At 42.7% G+C, this 10,000-nt stretch overlaps 1 protein-coding gene across 1 annotated transcript in view; it reads left to right on the top strand.

The window, feature by feature from the left end:
• LOC306921367 (voltage-dependent T-type calcium channel subunit alpha-1H-like) overlaps positions 1-10,000 on the top strand; it is a gene marked incomplete at both ends in the record, with an annotated part of 202,737 nt that overhangs the window by 152,095 nt on the left and 40,642 nt on the right. The window lies entirely within an intron of this gene.

Genomic DNA, 10,000 nt, shown 5'->3' with positions numbered 1-10,000 from the left:
ATTTAGTCGACTAAAATTAGACTAACACTAAAACATTCTAGGCGACTAAAATGTGACTAAAACTAAATGAAAACTATTCAAGTTGCACTCGTGAGTCGCACTCGTGACTTAGGCGTCGTGAGCTTCAGATCAGATATTTTCACTATTTCATTTTTTATATGTGACTACTTTTATTACATAAAATTGTCATTGTGGATTTTTATGTAATTTTTTCGTGGGACAGTGGGACGTCATCGGAAATGTTCCCCCCCTGTTTAGCCGACGAGACCAAAAATCTTAAAACATTAATAACTCTTGATCTAAATCATCCCGTCCAATTCTAAGAAAAGATTATGTGTTAGACGGACCACCGCGGTCCCGTCGCTAGTCGCGTTAGATTTAATCATACCTCCCGTTGTTGTCGATCGGCTCTAGAGTGTTTTGGCTACATTTAGCTGCTACATCCACATCCGGGATAGCATCCGGTCCGTCGGTAAAAGTGCTCCGTTGCTATAAATCGCTGGGAATCGGAGTGTTTTAAAAAGGTGAGAAAGCACCATGTCATGGTCTCTCCTCTGTCATTCACACTACAGGACATGTAGTGTAAATCAGTGGTTCCCAAACGTTTTCACGTCAAGAACCCTCAAATTGACACTAATTAGCCCGCGGACCCCCATTTGAAGAGATACTGTAATGCCAGGGACCTCCATATAAGAGAAGATTTTTACGGCAGTGATTCTCAACCCGTTTAATTTCAAGGACCCCCCAGTTTGACATGCATTAGTCTACGGACCCCCCCCCCCCCCCCTCCCCCCCAGGTTCCAAACTATCATTTAGCTGGCGGACCCCTCTGGAACTCCTTCATGGACCCCTGGGGGTCCCCGGGACCCCACTTTGTTGAACCACTGCTTTAGGTGAAGGAATACTTTATTGAAAAGAAGACAACGTTTGGATCTCAATGGAGAAGGAGAGGCCAACCAAAAATATAAATGATTTGTTTTTTTGTTTTATATCAATACAAAAAATCCCTAAAAATGTGTATACATACACGTCCAAGGCCTCCTCCGGTTTGATTAGAAAGGACGTCTATACACGTCCCCAGCAAACATTGTGTTTAAACCATTCTGGACGGGAACCCCTTTTGGTGTTTTAACTAAGCATTTTGTTATACTTTAGCTATTGAAAAATAGCAGATCTACAAGCTCATAGCGCGCCACCGAGTGGCGCGCTATGAGCTTGTAGAACTGCTATTTTTGAAAAATCGTGAAAATGCGGCGCAAATCTTTGAATATATATTCTTTCAGAGCGAACGTTTTTAACTCAAATCTTTGCTTCTGGGGGGGGGGGGGGGGTCCCTGGAACTACATATTTTCAGATGGGGGTCGGCGGCCAATTACATATAATTCTGGGGCTCCTTGACATGAAATAGTTTGAGAACAACTGATATAGAAACATAGGGTTTTTCAGAAAACTGTCGTGATTTAGAAGACCTTTGTAGAATCGAATCGAACTCAGGCCTAAATGGGTTAAAAGACTTACAAGGTTTCCATCCGGCAGCAGCAGCGATATATACTTTAACCCATTCAGGCCTGACATCGAAATTAAAAAAAAAAGTTTTCTAAATCACGACAATGTTCTGAAAGATTTGAGGCACATTTTAACGATAAAAAAAAAATTAGCAGACCTACAAGTTCATAGCGCGCCACTCGGTGGCGCGCTATGAGCTTGTAGATCTGCTATTTTTCAATAGCTAAATTATAACATAATGTTTAAAACACCAAAAGGGGTTCCCGCCCAAAATGGGTTAAAGTACTGGGTGAACAGAGGACACATGATCAGTCTTGTTTAGGTTGTCCCAAAGTAGTCCTGGAAGGATGTCCTGCAGTGGAGAATACAGATCTGACTGTATCTGCGGAGAGTGGATGAGGGTCCTGGCAGAGAGATAGCTTTCCTTAACCCATTTAGGACCAGGTTCTACAAAGAAATGTCATGACAGTTTTCTGAAAAACCTATGTTTTTCTATGTAAGTGGTGCTCAAACTATTTCATGTGAAGGACCGCCAAAAAATAGATTTTTTTTTGGAAGCAAAGATTTGAGTTAAAAAACGTTCGCCCTGAAAGGATATACATTAACCGTTTGACCGCTACCATTATTTAATCCCTCCGCCACGTCCTGCCAGGGTTTTATTGCGCGTGACACTTACTTAGAAGAGCCAAATATCCGTAATCGCATTTTACTATGAAACCATTCCGTGTGTGTTGACGAAGCTGGTGCTTGTTCTCTCGGTCGGTGGTGGAAAAAGTGGAACGCGAGTATCACAGCGCCTGCTACAGGCCGTTGAAAACGCTTGTCTGGGACAAAGCGACCCCTGCAAAGCCGTCTGAAAACAGAGCAGGCAATGTGAGTGGATGCGCGCGCATCTTCAAAATGGCCATTGGCTCAGAAGCATAACAGAGCTAACGAACGGTAGCTTTTAATACGATCGTATTAAAACATGCATTAAATAATACATCGCTGTTAAAACGGCTTTTCCGGGTGTGGCACCGTACGCTATTCTACGTGTTGTAGATGTTCTTGGCAGGCCTCGTGTTAAAAGATTTGCGCCGACATTTTCAAGATTTCTCAAAAATACCAGACCCTACAAGCTCTACACGCTCTACAAGCCCGTAGCGCGGCACTGTAGATCTGCTATTTTCCAATAGCTAAAGTATAACATAAGGCTTTAAAACACCAAAAGGGGTTCCCGTCCTCAATGCGTTAATAAGGACCTGCCTGGTATATAAATGTCCCAAAGCTTGGCAGGACTCCGACTCCACCTCCTTCCATAATGAAAAAGGATGAATATATTATTTCCACAATGATGGGAAGGATTGACACAGTTTTACTGAAGATCTGGTGAGCACTGCTTTTAGTTTTAGTCATAGTCTCTTGAATAGTTTTCATTTAGTTTCAGTCACATTTTAGTCACCCGGAATGTTTTAGCGTTTTGGCGCGGGCCTTGATGCCGTCGTAATGGCTGATTTTGCACTTGCTGAAAATAGCAGATCTACAAGCTCACAACGCGTCGCGTAGATCTGCTATTTTCAGCATGCAACCAAGTGTTAAAATTACTTATACTGGATCTCTTGTCCACTATAGTCCCTTCCTAACAAAGGGAACCTTTTTTGGTGTTACTCATACCACCGAGTGGCGCGCTACGAGCTTGTAGGTCTGCTATTTTTGAAAAATCGTGAAAATGCGGCACAAATCTTTGAATTTATATTATTTCAGAAGACTAAATGGGTTAGTATTAGTCGACGAAAACAACAGTGATGGTGAGTGACCGCATCAGAGCCATGAGGTCATCACTCGTGGTGGACATTTTTGTCAAAATTAAATTTTTTGCCACAAAATGAGTGGACAACTAGAAAAAGTGCCCTTCTGGGCACAGGTCTCCACCAGGAGGATAGGAGTGTGTGTGTGATTGTGTGATGTTTGGCAAAATGTTTAGGAGCAATATAAACGTGTGTGTGTGTGTGTGTGTGTGTGTGTGTGTGTGTGTGTGCGTGTGTGCGTGTGCGTGCGTGCGTGCGTGCGTGCGTGCGTGCGTGCGTGCGTGACGCGACGCGGCTTGGCCTGTTGTAGCGCCACCATGAGGCTGATTTGAAAACTGTCAAGTGGCATTTCTTCCAAAGCCTAGTGGGAATATGCATGCACAGTTTCACCACAATCGGACGCTGTGTTGAGTAGTTGTGGCGATTTGTACAAAGCGGGTACAAAGCGGGCTACTCCTGAAAAGTTTAGAAGCCAATCGTAGCCAATGAGGGTGGATTATGAGAAATCAAACAAACCTGTCTTGATCACATGACTATGAAGAGCATGTGTACCGATTTGCGTGAAATTTGGATAAAATCTGAAGGAGTAATATTAGAAAATGTGTTTTACATATCTCTGCCTCCTGGTGGCACTATAAAGAGCAGTTGTGAAAAATTCCAGGCAAAGGTTTTTCCTTGGCCTCTAGGGAGTTGACATACAAAGTTATCCACAGATTCGTGCAGTTAGAGGTAAAAACACTTTTCGGCCAGTTATAGCGCCACCATGAGGATGAGTTCAAAATGTTCATGTGGCATTTCCTCCTCGGCCTAGTGGGAATGTGCGTGCACCATTTCACGGAAATCACACGATGTGTTCATGATTTGCAGCATTTTGTTTGAAAATGAGCACTCCTGCGAACTTTGGAAGGCAATCTTAGCCAATCAGGATGGAGTCTGAGAAATCTGAAAGACCTGTTTCATTGAATGGCTCTAGAGAGACTGTGTACCAATTTGCGTGATGTTTGGACAAAATCTGTAGGTGTACTGTCCAAAAACTTGTTTTGCACAAAGCGGCCTCCTGGTGGCGCTATAACAGGCCGTTCTGGAAGTTTTGGGGCAGAGGTTCATCGTTGGCATCCAGGGAGTGTGTGTGCAAAATTTGGCATCGACCAGGTTAACGGTGCCGGAGATTAGCTGTTCACAGACGGACACACGGACGGACGGACACACGGACGGACACACGGACGGACGGAGTGCAAAACATACTCTCTCCCCATGCCTTCGGCCTGGTGGAGACAATAACATCACCAGAAACACACAAAGAGCTAGCTAGCCCAGTCCGTAACTCTGAGAGTGTACAAATGGAACCAAATGGACTGTAAGGGTCAATCTTGTTCCATTTGTAGTACATTTCGTTCCATTTGTACAAATAATGGAACCAAATGGACAATACATTTTGTTCACAGCTAAAGCTGGACCGTAGGACCTATAGGGTCCATTTGGTTCCATTTGGACACTCTCAGAGAGTATATGGGGGTATTTTCAAATAATACATTTGAGTTGGACTCCTATAATGTACCATATATATATATATATATATATATATATAGTGTCATAGTAAATACTATGTGTCATACATAATTATTGTGAAGAAAACCTGGAGATTGACATTCGGTAATTGGGTCTTATCAAAAGAATAAGAACATTGTAATGGTGTTCAAAACAGAAAATCTGCCGGACACATTTTGTCCGTGTGCGGGCAAGATTCAACAAAATATCTTTTATAAAAGATAGTCTCAGCAGACAGGTTAGAGAGAGCAATGTTTTGTATATATTTTTTTTGTTTGTTTGTTTTTATCAGCGACAAAAGTCTTTGCTGACTTAAGATTCTATTCGTAACATGCCGGTAACATTAATATAGAAAAAAGGAAAAACACAGTATAATCTTTTCCTTTTACAACGTTGAAAAATGGAAGGTTTTGAGAACCACAGCGCAGTGGTTTTCAACCAGTGGTTCGGGGACCACCAGTGGTCCCCATGCTGCTAAATGATGGAGAGTTGGTAACCAAATGGACCCTTATTATAGATCTTTAACTCGATCTTTAACTAAGCGTAAAATCATTTCACGATCTCAAGAGTTAAATTATTGTTAAACATCTACATTGCTTAATTTGCAGGAAGTCTACACAATTAGAGAATTTAGAAGAATCAATGCAGCATGGAGAAAATATTCTTTAGTTTTGGGTCTGAGAGGTATAGCTAAATCTCATCAGATGGTTACGGTCCGTGGCTCAAATGCGGAATAAATCAATATTTACTCGGCCTTGATATGAAAAGGCTTGAAAACTCACTATGCTATAGGGTCAAAAATGTGGTTAAAAAAATTCCATTATCTATTCAATCATGGTCAGGATGACAGATTATCCTCTTTGCGGGCATGGAATGGCAGGAATGCAGATGAGAAATCAATAAATAAGCTCTTGGCAAAGCCCTCGGTGCCCTCCATATGCTTGTGCAGAAGCAAATCCAATATTAATGATGATAATAATAATAATAATCGCAAGCAGCATATTCTGTACACCTCTGCCTGCATTCCTGCCACCGCATGCATTAAAAACTCTTTATCCATATACCGGCTTGCAGGGTGAAAACCTGCTATGTCCGGCGCTGATAGCTTTAAAATGATTTGCAGTGGTGAAAAAAAAAGTACTCGATTGTTTTCAATGTATAGAAGTTGAGAAAACAGGCTTGAGCGGTTCACTTCTGTGGTCTCTAACATTACACCTAGCTACATGTTTAACCCATTTTGGGCGGGAACCGCTTTTGGTGTTAGCATTATGTTATGCTTTAGCTATTGAAAAATAGCAGATCTACAAGCTCATAGCGCGCCACCGAGTGGCGCGCTACGAGCTTGTAGGTCTGCTATTTTTGAAAAATCGAAGAACGACTGACAGAAACATGGCTTTTTCAGAAAACTGTCAGGATGTAGAAGACATTTTTTGAATCTGATCTCAGGTCAAAATGGGTTAACTCATTTTGGATAAAAGATAAATAAATTCAGTTTATCTCCTCTGGTGAAAAGCTGGATCAGGCTTGCACGGTGGTCACATATGGGGTTTCCACCAGACAGAGGTGATAGTAAGTAAAGAAGTCAAAGAATGCTGCTGCAGGCTGAAGTCACTGAGGTCGTTCTTATAGTGCTGCTGCTGTTCTGTTGGCTCTACTGTACTGCACTGTACTGCACTGTACTGGGGCCGTAATGGAATGCTTCCAATGCTAGGGGACATTCTGCACCTTAACGCGTTCAGGACGGGAACCACTTTTGGTGTTTTTTGACCTGAGATCAGATTCTAAAAAATGTCTTCTACATTCTGACAGTTTTCTGACAAAGCGATGTTTCTATGTCAGTGGTTCTTCGATTTTTCAAAAGTAGCAGACCTACAAGCTCGTAGCGCGCCACTCGGTGGCGCGCTATGAGCTTGTAGATCTGCTATTTTTTAATAGCTAAAGCATAACATCATGCTAACACCAAAAGGTGTTCCCGCCCAAAATGGGTTAAGGATTCTGTTATACTTAGCTATTGAAAAATAGCAGATCTACAAGCTCGTAGCGCGGCACTACGAGCTTGTAGATCTGCTATTTGTTTTGAAAAAATCTTGAAAATGTGGCGCAAATCTTTGAATATATATATACAGCACTTTCAGAGCGAACGTTTTCAACTAAAATATTTGCATCTGGGGAGTCCCTGGAACAACATATTTTCAGATGGGGGGTCGGCGGCCAATTACAATATAATTTTTGGGGTCCTTGACATGAAATATTGAGCACCACTGATAGAGAAACATAGGTGTTTCAGAAAACTCTCAGGATTGAGAAGCTTCTCGACGTCAGGCCTACGTGGGTTAAAGAGATTGCATACAATTACAGTGAGAGATGCTGCTAAAGAGCTATAGGTCTGCACTGTAGAACAGACAAAACATGTCTGTTCTGCCTGGCCTCGCTGGACAATTTACAATTTAGGCATTTAGCAGACGCTCTTAATCCATTCAGGCCTGACGTCGAAATTAAAAAAAAAAGTTTTCTAAATCATGACAATTTTCGGAAAGATTTGAGGCACATTTTAACGATTTTTCAAAAATAGCAGACCTACAAGTTCATAGCGCGCCACTCGGTGGCGCGCTATGAGCTTGTAGATCTGCTATTTTTCAATAGCTAAATTATAACAATGTTTAAAACACCAAAAGGGGTTCCCGCCCCAAAATGGGTTAATGGTTAATGTGGTTAAACGCTAACGTGACATGGATGCGTTCCAGGTCTCAATGGGTTAATCCAGAGCGATTTACATTTAGGCAAGAACAAAAGTATGGGAATACATCACATATATAAAATGCATTTATCAAGAAGCATGCGTAAGCTAAGAACGTAACTAGAACATATCTATATAATGACACTATACATATTAACTATACATATATACTATACTATGCTATACATATGTACTATGATGTGCTGTGCTATGACTACATACAATGCAATTATTGTGCTATCTACATGACATGCTATAAGTCTGTTTCAAATGCTATCGAAGTCTAAAAAGTGCTATCTAAGGGGGTAGGATAAGTGCTATGGGCCATGATGGAGTCTGAAAAGGTGGGTCTTCAGACAACGGTGGAAGATTGGGAGTGATGCTGCAGTTCTGACTGCAACGGGGAGTGCATTCCACAGTTTTGGACCTTTTCATTTGTTTCTTCTTAATCCATTTAGGACCGTGAGGCCACATTCTTAATGTCTTCTAAATCCCGACTGTTTTCTGAAAACCCTATATGTTTCTGTGTCAGTGGTGCTCAAACTATTTCATGTCAAGGAGCCCCAGAATTATATGTATTTGGCCGCCGACCCCAATCTTTCCAGAGACCCCACCAGAAGCAAAGATAGGAGTCAAAAACGTTCGCTGTGAAAGAATATATATTCAAAGATTTGCCGCGCTACGATCTTGTAGATCTGCTATTTTCCAACAGCTAAAGTATCTATTATACAATTGAAAAGGTGTGCCCAAACGCTGTGCGCACGCACAGGAACAACAGCCACCAGCTACTACGTCACTGACACACTGCAACACACACTGCAACAACCCACTAAACACACTAACACGTCACAGACTTACCCTCCGCGTCGATCCACGGCTATCTCCTCATGTCGCGCAGCACGGCCACACTCAACATCACCCGCGTAACAATTGTCATTGCACTGCCACTACAGCCGCCTCCCGTCCAGACTCACAAACAATGAGTAAATAAACACACACACACAAACACGCCACAAGCACCGACACCCCCGCCTAATTTGTTGCCAGGTCTATGAAAACAAGCCCACAAAAAATGCCATTCAACACGCTACTTACAACTCGCTTACAATTCGCGGACCTGGCAACACTGCATCCTGTTTTCCCATTGGCTACGGCTGCTACAACACGCATTTGCACTGCATGCTGGGAGCAACACAGCTTAATGTAGGGGTCACCGATTGCTGTGCTACATCCCCCTCATGTTCTCACCACCCCGTTCGGCTACACCACACACACTAACCTACACAATTCTCCACATGCAACACAGGGCCCTTATTGGCTAGCCCCCTCACATGGCGATCCCCACGCAGCCAAACACAGGGCAGCCAGCCACACACACACACACACACACTCTCATTCTAACTTGGATGGACAGCGCCGCGATTACATACACAGTTTACCATACGTCCTCTTTTGGGGGCCTGTCCGGCCAGTCCGGGTGGTTTTATAAATTCCTTCAAATGTCCGGGGTTTTACACGTATCGCCTGTAGTGTATCGCTACGCTCACAGACCATTCACACCAATGTGTATTACAATGCACGTTCAATGGTTCGTAGTGGAAAAACACTGTCAGAGGTGGACTTTCAGCCCGAACCCCGGAATGTGTATTCTTCATAACTCTGCATGCGCTGCACGCTGACACCACTACCACTGGTCCCGACCGCAGATCAGAGAAAGGCTCGCTGGCTGCTCCGCTGTCTGCAGATAGACAGACAGCGGAGAACTATCTCATCATTGACATGCAGAAAAAGTAGGCTGCTGTTTTCTTAGCTTTGTGACTGACCAATGAGAAGCACATTGTATTGTCTGCAAAGGAACTATGTGTCTGTCACAAATACAAGTTCTGTCCTGCAAGCCCATGTCATGTCAACACAGACAAGGCAGCTGTGCGCGCGGTGAGTCCTGCAAATTATAATGACCCAATATTATTTGGTACAACCTAGCAAAGCATAACATATGATGGTTTGGAGAATAGGCTGGTCTCTCTTTTTACAACAGATAAGCCATTGCATACAGGTTCTCAAACTTCTTAATTTCAAGGACCCCCATAACTCTGAGAGTCAAACCAAATGGACCCATAACAGTCCCATTTGATTCCATTTCTACAGTATCAGAGTTAAAAGTTAAAAAAGACTCCATTTGGTTACATTTGTACACTCTCAGAGTTACAGACCTGTAAGGGTCCATTTGGGTCCATGTGTTACACTCTCAGAGTTACAGACCTATAATGGGTCCATTTGGAACCCCCTCAAGGAACCATGAGGGTCCCTGGATCACACCTTTCAGAGCCACTGCTTTAAATAAAAACATAACTAATATAGAGCATATTTGATCCATTCATTGTTAGGCTATAGATTCTTTTGACATCTCAATTTAACAGAA

Source organism: Electrona antarctica, assembly GCF_951216825.1.
Source record: "Electrona antarctica genome assembly, chromosome: 4".
Taxonomy (NCBI): Eukaryota; Metazoa; Chordata; class Actinopteri; order Myctophiformes; family Myctophidae; genus Electrona; species Electrona antarctica.
The sequence above is the reverse complement of the archived record's forward strand: the minus strand, read 5'-3'. Positions and strand labels throughout refer to the sequence as shown.